General features: G+C 37.0%; 1 protein-coding gene across 5 annotated transcripts in view; it reads left to right on the top strand.

The window, feature by feature from the left end:
* Positions 1-12,541, top strand: part of MICU3 (mitochondrial calcium uptake family member 3) — a 112,593-nt gene that overhangs the window by 37,756 nt on the left and 62,296 nt on the right. The window lies entirely within an intron of this gene.

Genomic DNA, 12,541 nt, shown 5'->3' with positions numbered 1-12,541 from the left:
CAGTGTTTTGTGAAAAGGTCAGAGATACATAAAAATTTTGCTAAATTTGGAAATACAGAGCTAGGGAGAGTGCACATGCAGACATTAAACTTCAAGCCAGTAGTGGCTGTGTCTAAGACTTTGGGAAGAGATACAGAATGCAGGAGATGAAATGTGTGGAACCGTCAACCTAAGTCAATCACAGCAGTTTAGTGTCCTGCAAAATTGATAAAGGTGATTTGGAAGTGTTCCCTCCCCTGAGGCTTCCAGTCCTACAGAAGTGGCTTGTTCTAGAAGTGAATCTCTCCAAGTCTTTGTTAAACGTACATATAATTCTAATATTTTTCTCCCTTGTCCTGTATATCCCATGAGTTGTTGTTGTTGTTACCCCAAGTTGGTATGACAGACTGCAAGCTGTTGACCATAATCTCTTTTCTTCCCCCAAATAGTTAGGGTTGTGGATGCCCAGTTCTTTTGTTTTGTTTTGTTTTGTTTTGTTTCTTCTTCATTTTCCTTTATCTCTTAACACTTAAGTGTGGCCATGTGACTAAGTTCTCTTCAACTGCATGTGAGCAGAAGTGATTTATACCACTTCTAGGCTTGGCCAAGAAAAGTTTCTCACATGAACTTCTTGCATACCACCCCCCACCCCTTCCGCACCTCAGGTGATAATGACGTCATCTTTGGTCTCTGAATCAGAGTTCCCTGATCCCATCCCCAACCCTGGTCCTGAACTCTTATGAGAGTAATGAACACACTTCTGTTGTGTTTGAGCCATTACATTTGAGGAATGTAGCCTATCCTATCTTACACAGAAGAGAAAGGATTGATTGGTGAAGGCTTTGATCACTGAGAAGGGAGGAAATGATTATTGTTTGATGAAAGTGAATTAATTTTGTCAGCTGGACTGGTCTCCTATATTCTTCTCATATGAAAGCTCACCTAACTAGACACCTATTAGGCTTACCCTGACCACAGACGCTAAGACAAAGGAGCTTAATGGCTAATTGGCCACTTTTGACTTTATTAATGGAAGTGATCTCTATGATTTAATTCTAGTCTTATGGATTCCTGTCTTATACCCCAGTGGCCTTATGCCAATTTTCTGGGGACTAAATTTCTTCTTTCTGAATCCAGGTTTCTCTTAACTTGGTCTACTCATCTCTTCTGTAAATAATGGCCTTAGGCCAATTTGCCTGCTGCTTGAATCTGCCTGTGTCACCTGTATTCCTGGCTGATACCCCAGTCTGGGTCTTGTACTTGGTTCAGGATTATGCCAAATAAATCATATGCTCTATTTCCCTTACCTTTTCTGTTCTGGCTTCTCTTCCCTCCACTGCTGTACCCTCGTTTTAGTCCTTCATGTAGCAAAAAGGGTAACCTACCAAATTTGAGCATCTTGTAAATCATATTTGTATTTGTGTTTTTCTCCAACAATTACCACATACTTCTATGTTATAACTACCAGTATTCATTCAAATTGGAAAAGCTATATTCTCATCTCTCTGGCCTTCCCTAATCCATATACTGTTTAAAATTTCACCAGATGTACTGTCCATTTGTTTTTATTCCTATAATCAAAAGTTAGAATAATTTGTGAGTTTCATTAACCCTTTTTGGAAAGATATTATAGAAGCAAAAGTTATTCTTTATTGTAGAAAAGAATTGGTAATATGTACTGAAAAACGCTAAGTGAAGTAATAGGCAGCTGGTAACATTGCAATTAGAGTTGGCCCTTAAATAACACAGAGGTTAGGGGCACCACTGCCACCCCCAGCTGAAAGTCCCTATGTAACTTTTGACTCCTCCAAAAACTTAACTACTAATAACCTACTGTTGATTGGAAGACCTTGCCAATAACATAAGCAGGGGATTAACGCACATTTTGTGTATTATATGTATTACATACTGTATTCTTGCAATAAAGTGAGCTAGAGAAAATGTTAAAATCATAAAGAAGAGAATGTACACTTACAGAGCTGTACTGTATTTATTTTTAAAAATTGTGTAAGTGGATGTGTGCGGTTCAAACCTGTATTGTTCAAGAGTCAAGTGTACTTTAAAATTTTAAGTATGTGGAACCGTTTTAAAATCCAAATATGCAGTTTTTTATATGTTGTAGTCACTTGGGAGGGGTGCCTGAAAATTGAGTGTTCTACATTTTAAGACTCAAGCCACAAATTATTTTTGCCTGCATCCCTACTTAAGAAGATATTCATTGAACCAGAATTTTTACTCTATTAAAATAATAAAATGAAAAATCTCATATGTCTTCTTATTACAACAGCTAAACTTAAGCATTTACCAGCATTAGTTTTAAAGATATGTTTGAACAACTTTTAAAAAACAGACACCCATAGGGGCACCTGGGTGGCTCATTCGGTTTAGCATCCGGCTTGGCTCAGGTCATGATCTCATGGGTCCTGAGTTTGAGCCACACGTCCGGCTGTACGCTAATAGCTTGGAGCCTGCACCCTTTTTCGGATTCCATGTCTCCCTCTCTCTCTGCCCCTCCCCTGCTTGTGCTCTGTCTCTCTCTCTCTCAAAAATAAATAAAAACATAAAAAACAAACAAACCAGATACCCATAAATTATGCCATACCTTTCTCACTAAAACTTTAGAGTATCTTTTTTTTTTAATGTTTATTTTTTAGAGAGAGACAGCATGAGCAGGGGAGGGGCAGAGAGAGAGACACAGAATCTGAAGCAAGCTCCAGGCTCTGAGCTGTCAGCACAGAGCCCGACGTGGGGCTCAAACCCACAAACCGCGAGATCATGACCTGAGCTGAGGTGGAACGTTCATCTGATTGAGCCACCCAGGCGCCCCTAGAGTATCTTTTATCATCTCTGTCTGGATTCCTAGTTTGGAATCAGAAGCTTCTCTTTTGATTGTGTCCTTGTTTACCACCTGAGGCAGACTCAGTCAGTATTCCTTTGCTAAGGAATCACGTTTTCATCCACAAGCATATATTTATTTCCACAATCATCATTTACCAAGCCTCTTAGATGTGCCAGGCGTTATGTTAAACACTGGTTAAGTCCTTATAAACATAAGAACTACTCTTCCTCTCAAGGAATTCGTGGTTAAATGGCAGAGATAGATACGTAAACAGATCATTGCAACTCAGTAGGAATGGGGGAAAGGAGTGCAAGTACCAGACCAGGGATGTATAAAGAAAATAACTAGGGTTTCTTGAAAGTATAGTATTGACTCTCAGGGAACTCTCAACACTCTCACTGTTGTCAGAATTTCAGACATGTTATTATAAGGGATGTGATTAATTAGGACTGATTTGGTGCAGTATTTTAGGAGAGAGGGCATGGCAGCAGAAGTTTTCTGGCAGGTATCCTTTCTGAGAGTCTGAGCTGAAGAATCACGTAGACCATTTGATATGGAGCAAAGATTCATCTTCTTGGTAATAGCTGCAAAAGTATCAGGACTCACTTCCAGAGAAGTTGAAAAGCTGAAAAGGAAGCTGAAGCTAATTGAAAATACTATTGGAGCTGACTATAGCTCAGAGACTATTATAGTTCCCAGGTACAGAGTGAAATTAGACTCATTCTTGTTTCTGTGAACAGGTTAGGACCAGATGTTGGTTACTTATTAGCTTAGTTGGTTCCATGAGGTGGTGGCAGTAGACAGCCATGTTGCTAACTAGCAGATCTCTATAGCAGACACGAAAATAAAGCATCAAGGAGACCTGATAAAGTAGCAGTTTAACACCAAGTACTGAGGTGGGGATAAGCATGCGTTGTAATCCCAGGGGAACTACTGAAGTATTCAGGAAAAGGTCTCAGGCACAGGTTGGCAGGAACGCAATTACTGAAAGTGGGAAATAAGGGATGCGTTCTGATAATAGGAAGGAAATCGGAAGCTCAGTTCTTGGTTCTAGGTCAGAAGAGACACCACCATCCAAATCTTCAAGGTACAAATAATATTATATTTAATATCCAAGAATTTTTTATTAGAACAAATTTTTGAAATCGATAATTAATGAGCTATATACTTCACAGGTTGATGTGCTCCTTACTACCTAACAAAAATTATGTTTCAGTCTCCCTGGATTTAAGAGCTTCTTCATTGGGTTTGCTGATAACAGCAGCTATCTTTCACCTGATGTATTCCACCTTATAATAAGCCATTTAAAAGAGGCATCTCCAGGAAAGATGGAACATGGAAACATTGTGTTAAACTTTATATTGTGTCTACTTTGAAGAAATTATTTCCTAGAAGCATACCAGTCTTCAGCTTTGTGTATGCTTCTGCTACCCTCCAGCTTCTTGGAGAGGCCATTTCCCTTATAGCCATTATAAACTTGAGGGTTTTCTCTATAATACTCCTTAGCAATGTAAAGGCTATCACTTCCTCAATTTCCCAAATGTGTGTTTTTTAGTTTGACCATCAACCTATGGAAATGAAGAATTTTTCTTAAATGACCATGACTTCTATAACTCCTGTCAATGTTTTCCCTGCAGTTCACTGATGGTCTAGTTATACTTTACCACTTTTGAAAGCTTATTTTTTAAGTACATAATATTGGATTGATAATAAAGATTTTCATTTTGGTAATGTTTTTACACCTAATGTTATATAATTCAGGTTTTTTGGTTTTCAGGTTAGTTTTTCCAATCGCCTTAGGTACATTATACTTATGAATGAGTTTTTCTGTACTGGGAATTTGTGATGCAAAAGTATTATTTACTGAAACAGTACATGTTAATGAAAAATGTTTAGGTTAATTTTAAGCTTTAGGAATTAACTTTAAAAAGATATATTGGGGGGCGCCTGGGTGGCGCAGTCGGTTAAGCGTCCGACTTCAGCCAGGTCACGATCTCGCGGTCCGTGGGTTCGAGCCCCGCGTCGGCTCTGGGCTGATGGCTCGGAGCCTGGAGCCTGTTTCCGATTCTGTGTCTCCCTCTCTCTCTGCCCCTCCCCCGTTCATGCTCTGTCTCTCTCTGTCCCAAAAATAAATAAACGTTGAAAAAAAAATAAAAATAAAATAAAAAGATATATTGGATTGAGATAAGCAAAAAAAGGTATTAAAGTAGATCAGCCAGTGAATACACATGTACTTAGCCTGTTCCTTGTAATATCAGGATTATCCATAGATTCACACCAATTGCTACAGGGAAATGGCTGTATTTGTTTTTTTAAATGCTCAGAACATTAACATGGTACAAGGTCATCGTCATTTGTAAGCTAATAAGGCTTCCAAGAGGATTAGTAAACTGGTTTGAATATCATTTTTCCCTTTATTTATTGGTTCTTATTTTTGAATGTTTATAATAGTGATGTTAGAACTTAAAAAGGTTTAGATTTTCTAAACTTTAGAAAATTCAAAAGCAAAGCTGTATCTTTTAAAGGTCTGAGAGTTCTATCTCATATTTTGGGAATCTGCTAATCTGAATCTGTCCCTTTCCTCTGAGATTCTAGTAATTCATGGACCGCTGCTCCTTATCAACCTCCTAAACACTATAAAATTTAGTGTGGTTAGAACTGTACCACATTAAAAAAAAGAAAAAATTTACTAAATTCTTCATCTGTGCCGTTAGGTCATTCATTAAGAAAATAGTCTGTTCATAAACTCTGGAGAAAGAAGCACATGGACAGTTGAAGGTTTGAAAGTGATTAGGCATCTATGTATGTAAAACATGATCAAACTGAGATTATTCGTATTTGACTCCAAAACAGTTTTAGATTAAGTGATCTTCCAGCTGATTATTTTATAATGAACTCATTTGCATATAGTAGGCACACAAGAAGTATCTATTGAATGAATGAATTTACATTAGCTCATTAGTTGATTTTAAATACTCATCTTGGAAACAAAATTGTTAAAAGATTATATAAATAATAGAGTTTTGTCCAATAACTTTTGAGTTTTTGTTTGAGGATTTCTGTTCATGCTTGTACTTGTCTAGCACATTTAAAATTTTTGTTTGGGGACTCATATTTATGCTTCTGTTTTGGTTTAAGAAAAAAGGTAAAGAAGCAAGAAGACCAGATGATCTCTGGTCATGATGACGATTCTAATCCAAATACATTTCCAGGGAGCATAGGAAAACAGGTAAACACCCACTGCTGATTTCAGGTAGACGATAATGATCAACATCAACAGCAGACATTGCATTTAGTGGCAATTCATTAGAAGCATTCTCTTCAAAACATGGCACAAGATAAGAATGCTTACTATTACTGATAACTGTTACACATCTTATTTAGAGATGTGGACCTCTCATAATTAAGGCAATGAAAATGACTATAAATATTAAAAAGGAAAAACTACCAACTGTCATTATTATGAAAGAATTTATGATTCTTTACTTAGAAAATCCAAGGAAAAAATAATTAAAATGAAGGAATTTAAAAAGGTAATTGGATACAGGGAAAATATACCAAAGTCAGTAGCTTTCCCATTCATTAGAAATAGCCAGTTGAAAATGTAACAGGAATAAAATGTTCCATTCACAATTCACAATTACATAGAAACTATAAAGTGTACCAAAAATCCACCAAAGGTATTTAAAACTTATATGAAGAAAACTGCGAAACTTTACTGAGAGACATAGTTGAAGACCTAAATAAATAGATCTCCGTCTTCCCAGATGGGAAAAATCAAGTCTCCTAAGTTATACCAAAATTGAATGTCATCCCCAACAAAATGCTGGAGGTATTATTTAAATAGAACTTGACACATTGATTTCAAAGTTCAGTTAGAGGAGAAAATTGAGTATCAATCACCATGAATATTTTTAAAATATTGATAATAAGATGAAATCTCACTTTACCTAATATCAAAGCATAACTACATGCTATTAAAACATACTATTAAAACTACATGCTAATTAAAACAGTGTGGCATCTGAGTACGAAGAGACAAGTAAGTCAGTGGAAATGAATAGAGAATATAAAGCCAAGGAAAGGGGGTGCCTGGGTGGCTCAGTTGGTTAAGCGTCCAACTCTTGATCTCAGCTCAGGTCATGATCTCACAGTTTGTGGGTTCAAGTCCCGCCTTGGGCTCTGGGCTAGTAACATGAAACCTGCTTGGGTTTCAGTGTCCCTCTCTCTCTGCCACTGCTCCACTTTCTCTCTCTCTTTCAAAATAAATAAATAATAATACGCTTTTTAAAAAGCCAATGAAAGCATTGATTTCCTGTTTTGTTCTTCATCTCATCGCATTCTTCAGCCAGATGAACCCATTCCTTACAGTCGATGGTAACCAAACTGTTCTAGGATCATTCTAGTATACTGGGTTAACATGGGAAAATTGGTTTTTACTTTTTACCAGTTTATGTTACATTTGAGTAGTGCCAGTATATATTACTACACTATATCATTTATCACACTAAATTGAGAAGAGGCAATGGAGGAAGTAACAAGTCTACAGTAGTAGGAAGCCATTTTAAGCACCCAGGCTCCAGTTATCTCTTTTTTTTTTATTTTATTATTAATTTTTTTAATGTTTATTTATTTTTGAGAGAGAGAGAGAGGCAGACTGCAAGCAGAGGGAGGGGCAGAGAGAGAGGAAGACACAGAATCAGAAGCAGACTCCGGGCACTGAGTTGTCAGCACAGAGCCCGATGCGGGGTTCCAACCCACCAACCATGAGATCATGACCTGGGCCGAAGTGGGTCGCTTAACCAACTGAGCCACCTAGGCGCCCCTCCAGTTATCTCTTATACATAAATCATGTTCTTCCCTTTTAGGGTATATTTTTTTTTTGTTTGGGACACAAGCCATTCCAAACGCCTTCCCAGTTCTTCTTTTAAGGTGGTGGTAAATAAACCTGAAGTCACCACCTTATGCCATTATCAAAACGATGGGTACTATTATTGCTAAGGCAACAGTGGGTAGAATTCATACAGTGGAGTTTTTGTTGTTTCAAAAATTTATTTAAATTCTGGTTAGTTAACATATAGTGTGATATTAGTTTCAGGAGTAGAATTTAGTGACTCATAACTTGCATATAACACCCAGTGCTCATCACAACAAGTGTCCTCCTTAATGCCCATCACCCCTTAAACCCATCCTCCCGCCCATCTCCCCTACAATAACCCTCAATTTATTCTCTATAGTTTAGAGTGTTAGAGGGCACTTGGGTGGCTCAGTGGGTTGAGTGCCCAACTCTTGATTTCAGCTCAGGTCATGATCCCAGGGTTGTGGGATCGAGCCCTGTGTTGGGCTCTGCCCTAGGCATGGAGCCTGCTTAAGATTCTCCCCCTCCCTCTCTCTCTGCCCCTTCCCCTCCCATGTGTGCATTCTCACTCTCTCGCTCACTGTCTCAAAACAAAAAAAGAAAAAAAGATAAAGTCTGTCTTATGGTCTGCCTCTCTTTTTTCCCCCTGTTCATCTGTTTTATTTCCATATATGAGTGAAATCATGACATTTGTTTTTCTTTGGCTGACTTATTTTGCTTAGCATAACACACTCCAGTTCCATCCATGTCATTGCAAATGGCAAGATTTTATTCTTCTTGATGGCTGAGTAAGATTCCAGTGTGTGTGTGTGTGTGTGTGTGTGTGTGTGTGTGTGTGTGTGTACACACCACAACTTCTTTATCCATTCATTAGTCAATGGACATTTGAACTCTTTCCATAATTTGGCTATTGTTGATAATGCTGTTGTAAATATCAGGGGACAGGTATCCTTTTGAACCAGTATTTTTGTATCCTTCAGGCAAAAACCTAGTAGTACAATTGCTGGATCATAAGGTAGTACCGTTTTTTTTTTTTAATTTTTTGAGGAACTGCCATACTGTTTTCCAGAGTGGAAGCAACCAGTTTGCATTCTCACCAACATTGTAAGAGGGTTCCCCTTTCTCTGCATCCTCACCAACATCTGTTGTTTCCTGTGTTGTTAATTTAGTCATTTTGACAGGTGTGAGGTGGTATCTCATTGTGGTTTTGATTTGTATTTCTCTGATGATGAGTGATGTTGAGTATCTTTTCATGTGTCTGTAAGTCACCTGGATGTCTTCTTTAGAAAAATGTCTATTCGTGTCTTCTGTCCATTTCTTAACTGGATTATTTGTTTATTGAGTGTTGAGTTTGCTAAGTTCTTTATAGAACTTGGATACTAACCCTTTAACAGATATGTCATTTGCAAATATCTTCTTCCATTACAAAGGTTGCCTTTTAGTTTTGTTTCCTTTGTTGTTCAGAAGCTTTTTATCCTGATAAAATCCAAGTAGTTCATTTTTGCTTTTGTTTCCCTTGCCTCTGGATCTAGTAAGAAATTGCTCCAGCTGATGTCACATTTAGGTCTTTTCATCCATTTTGAATTGATTTTTGTGTATGGTGTAAGAAGGTGGTCCAGTTTAATTCTTTTTTGCATGTTGCGGTCCAGTTTTCCCAACACCATTTGTTAAAGAGACTGTCTTTCCCATTGGATATTCTTTCCTGCTTTGTTGTAGATTAGATGACCATATAGTTTTGGGTCCATTTCTGGGTTTTCTGTTCTATTTCATTGATCTATGTGTCTGTTTTTGTTCCAGTACCATACTGTTTTGATTACTACAGCTTTGTAATATAACTTGAAGTCTGGAATTGTGATACCTCCAGCTTTGCTTTTCTTTTTCAAGATTGCTTTGACTATTCAGAGTCTTTTGTGGTTCTGTACAAATTTTAGGATTGTTTGTTTTAGCTCTGTGAGAAATGTTGCTGGTATTTTGATAGGAATTTCATTAAGTATGTAAATTGGTTTGGAAAGCATAGACATTTTAATAATACTTGTTCTTCCAATTCATGAGCATGCAATGTTTTTCCTTTTGTTTGTGTCATCTTCAATTTGTTTCATACAGTGGAGTTTGAATGAAAACCTTAAACTCTTCTTGGTCAGATTTCTTTTGATACCATTACTCCGGTGGTTAAAGGATTCAAACTGTGTTTTCTCTTTCTATCAGTAAAGGATGGATTAGAGGCAAAAATCACAGGTAGGGCATTACTGTAAAATTTTAGAGAAGTAGTGAGTGCTTAAACAAAAATGGTGGCAGGGGTGGATGTGAGAAATTAGAGGGAGAACAATAGGTTTTGTTGATTGATTGTTAGTAGAAATTGAGGAGAGGGAGGAGTTCTTAGCATTAGGGCATGGAAGGTGGATCCCATTCCCAGCTGCAATGGTCCAGCAGGTTTGGTGTCCTGGGACCAGTCACAGCCGCTTAGGGAGGAAAGTTTGATGAGAAAACACAGGTACGTCATGAGCAGTAATGGCAACAGCAGGTAAGGGCAGAAGTCACAGATCAAGTCCATATTAGGTCATAACGAATAAAGATGCTAGAGGCAAAAATTGTGGTTCAGAGTGTTAGACTGAAGCATGACTTCAGATTGTGGTGCGGAAACCATGAGAGCTCCACACAGAGGGGACCTTCAGGAAGTTCATTGGAAATGGGTCTTGGTTGATTATGGCCAATTAGGTCCAAGAAATAGCCTATCAAGAAGAAAGCAGGAGAGTAAACTGTGGTCACAGACAAGATTGATTTCCCTGTGCTAAGAGGAAGAAGAACCCCTGGGATATATGTGTAGAAAAGGACCTAAGATGTTAAACTGATCGCTGAGGAGTATTGAAGGAGATTATTGGCCATTATTGACATTAAGTTGTTCAGTGTCTCACTTCTCACCCATGGCAGTGCCAAAACAATTTCACAATACCTGTGGATCACCTGAGTGTTATTAATACATCGCTGAGCCAACTTGTCTCTGGTACTGAGTTGCTTTATTCTTCTAAAGCATCATTTTTATGTCATTGCTCTATGTAAGAAGATTCTATGTAAGAATCTTCTAAAGCCATGTTGTCTGTCATTTTAAATTCCAGTGCTTTAGTCTGGCATTCAGAAATCATTTTTCCATGAATGGAAATCCTCTGCTCCAAGGAGGTTATTACCATTTTCAAATATGCTGTGTAGACCTAGAGTGTTCATATCTCTTCCTGACATTAAAATTCATATTTTTTTCTTCCTGAAGCCCTCTTATTAACCTCAACCTTTACAATGCTTTATTTCTGTTTACTCTAACTGGATTCACTCCTTGCTTCCATGTTTGTACCTTTTGTCTCTCCAACTAGTATTTTTCCCCTCCGTATAGGTTATATATTTCTTAAAGGCAGAGACTATATAGTCTTATCTTTTATACATACCATTAAAAAGTAGGGAGTGAACCTTTCTTTTAGTTTTTATTTGACTACTTGTACAATGTTTTTAAAAATCTTAGTGTTCAGAATAGTGGGAAAAGATTAGTCATTTGCCTGGCTTTTCATTTAATAAAGCATGACTTAGAAATATAAAATGTAGTCTCCTTGTTGAAAGTTTTTATGAATTGTTTTGATGTGACTTCTCAAGATATTAGATACTTAAATAACTTTAATAGTCTATACACGATAGGCATTATGACTTAGTAGACATAGAAGAGACAATAAAGAGAATAAGCTTGCCCTCTTAAATAAGAATTTCTTATGAAATGTGTAAAAATGTTATTTTTGTATTTTTGATAATCATGTAAATTGCTGTTAACTCCATAGAGGCAGAGTGAAAATATGTATGAAAAGGTTTTGTTTGACCAACCAAATCCACTCATAGGAATTTACCTCAACTCTTTGTAGATGTATTTAAATATATATATTCTAGGCTGGTCATTATAACATTGTTTTATAATAGTAAAATACTGTGAATCACTTAAATATTCAACCATGTGCAATGCATTAATTGTGCTATGCTACATTCACTATGAAATATTATACAACTACTAAAAAATAGTCTAGTAGAGTAGTGACATGGGAAAACAGTCTTGATATATTAGTAAGTTAAAAATAACAGATAACTGAACAGTATAGTGTAATCCCATTTTTTGCCAAAAAAGAAAAAAATCTATGTATCTGTAAATGTTTAAAATTCTGTCTTCTAAATTGTATACAATAACTATGCATCACTTTTGTAATCAGGAAAAAAACCTATTAAAAATAAATTTGCTGTAATTCAGAGAAAAAATAAATAACAGTGATAAAGATAAAATTATTTATCTATGAGGACTGGTCTTGCAATTAAGGAAAACAAAAGAGACTTCCTTCCCCCCCCCCCCTTCTATTTCTGTAAAATCTTAACCTTAGGTAGAATTCAGAATGATCATTGGTGGTAATTGTACTGTAGTGATCTAGAGTTACCAACTTCAGATCTAATCTAAGCACTGCCACTAAGTACTTTCCTTAGGGGTAGCCCTGAATAGCCTTCCGGGTTTCACTTTCTCATTTTATTTTATTTTTTAAAATATTTTTTAACGTTAATTCATTTTGAGAGAAAGAGAAAGTATGTGCATGAGAGCAGGGAAGGGGCTGAGAGAGGGAGAGAGAGAATCCCAAGCAGGCTCCATGCTGTCAGCCCAGAACACCACGTGGGGCTCAGTCTCACAAACTCTGAGATCATGACCTGAGCCCAAATCAAGAGCGGATGTTCAACTTATTGAGGCACCTAGGTGCCCCTAACTTTTTTTTTTTTTTTTTTTAGAAAATCAATAGACTCTAGCAAATAGACTTCTAATTAGATAAATAATGCTACATAGAGAACATATAGCAGGC

The sequence above is a fragment of the Leopardus geoffroyi genome, chromosome B1 (assembly GCF_018350155.1).
Source record: "Leopardus geoffroyi isolate Oge1 chromosome B1, O.geoffroyi_Oge1_pat1.0, whole genome shotgun sequence".
NCBI classification, from domain to species: domain Eukaryota; kingdom Metazoa; phylum Chordata; class Mammalia; order Carnivora; family Felidae; genus Leopardus; species Leopardus geoffroyi.
This window is presented reverse-complemented; position numbering and strand designations above follow the sequence as displayed.